At 33.9% G+C, this 1,662-nt stretch overlaps 1 protein-coding gene across 1 annotated transcript in view; it reads left to right on the top strand.

Annotated features, from left to right (window-relative positions):
• Nucleotides 1-1,662, top strand: part of RABGGTB (Rab geranylgeranyltransferase, beta subunit) — a 16,710-nt gene that overhangs the window by 579 nt on the left and 14,469 nt on the right. The window lies entirely within an intron of this gene.

The following is a 1,662-nucleotide window of genomic DNA, read 5'->3' as shown; positions in this document are numbered from 1 at the left end:
AAAGCACCTGGTCCTTTACCATGAGGCTCTAAGACTGTCCTTTCTTGAAGACCCAAACTTTTGCCTCTAGCTTTATAGCAGAAACTTCAAAGAAGCATCAGAGTAAAACCAAAACTCTGTAATCATCTATCTGTAGATGACCAAGGCCAAATGTTGGTAGTTAATTACTTTATTCAATATCATAAAGGAAGAAAGTAAAATTCCCTTTTATAGCATAGCTACATTTCTTTGGAAGGGGAATATTTTTATTCTTTGAATAAAAGTACCAGAATATTCAGTGAAAAGTAAGCCTTTCTTTAATCCTATGTCCCACCCAACCATTTCTCCTCATTGTAGGTAGCTGCTTTTGGTAATTCCATGCATTCACCAATATTATTATACACATATATTTTTATCTTTGTTTCCTACACAAATAGTAGCATACTATACAGTTTGGTACTTTTTTTTATGTTTGTTATCACTTAGTATATTCTAAACATCTTTCCATAGCAATGTATATAGAGCTTCTTCATTCTTTTCAAAGGTTGTATAATGAATGTACCATAGTTTATTTAATTTTTTGATAGTCAATTAAAATTTTTGTAATCTTTTGCTATTACAAAGACTGCTACTATGCATATCCTTGCACATAAGTCATTTTACACCTGAGGGAGTATATTTGTAGAATAGCTAGGAATAGAATTGCTGAATGTAATTACAGTTGCTAGAATATATGTTCCCTACACGTATTTCCCTTTTGTTTACCATTGTAACCCCAGAACCTGCAATAATACTCAGCACATTCTAGGCCTCCGATACATATCTGCTGAATGAATTTCTAGAGTAGGAAGTGAGGTTTCTTTTTCATTCCTTCAGCAGTTACTGACTCAATCTGAATAATGTTACTTTTTAGATCAGATGTTTGCATTATTCTTATTTCAAACACTGCTTTTCCCAGAAGATATGATCAATCCCTCTCTCCCTCGATTTCCAACTGTCCTAACGACTAGGCTCCTTCAGGGTAGAAGCATTTCTTATTTGAGCCATTTTCTTAGAGGTCCAGCTACATAGCACATGCTTAATATATGTTTGCATAATGTAGATTTCTAACCTTTGTCAGAAGCAAATGCAAATATCCTCCAAAGAAAAGCACCTTCAAGTTAGGCCCTAATATGAGCTTACAACTAAAAATCTTCAAAATAAATAAGGAACCAATTACCATGCGAAAAAAAAAAGTCAACTGAAAATAAAAAAAATAACCGATTTTGGACCTTAAGACTCCAGATATTAGAATGATCAGATACGGAGGAAAATTGGCCCCACATATCCATGGGTCCTGCAACCATGGATTCAACCAACCTCGGACGGAAAATGTAAGGGGAAAAAAATATTCCACAAATTTCCAGAAAGCAAAAGTTGAATTTGCTGTGTGCTGAGTTCTATGTTGAATTCACATAAATGAAGTTATATGTATGCATTGTATTATGTATTATAAGTAATGTAAAGATGATTTAAAGTATACTGGTGGACATGCATAGGTTATATGTAAATGCTATGCCATTTTATATAAGGGACTTGGGCATCTGTGGCTTTTGGTATCTTCAGGGGATCTTACAGCTAATTCACCATGGATACCAAGGGACACTGTATAAAATAATGTGAAACGTGTAAAGAAATAAAAGG

The sequence above is a fragment of the Propithecus coquereli genome, unplaced genomic scaffold (genome assembly GCF_000956105.1).
Source record: "Propithecus coquereli isolate 6110/MARCELLA unplaced genomic scaffold, Pcoq_1.0 Scaffold7, whole genome shotgun sequence".
In the NCBI taxonomy this organism is placed as follows: Eukaryota; Metazoa; Chordata; class Mammalia; order Primates; family Indriidae; genus Propithecus; species Propithecus coquereli.
The sequence above is the reverse complement of the archived record's forward strand: the minus strand, read 5'-3'. Positions and strand labels throughout refer to the sequence as shown.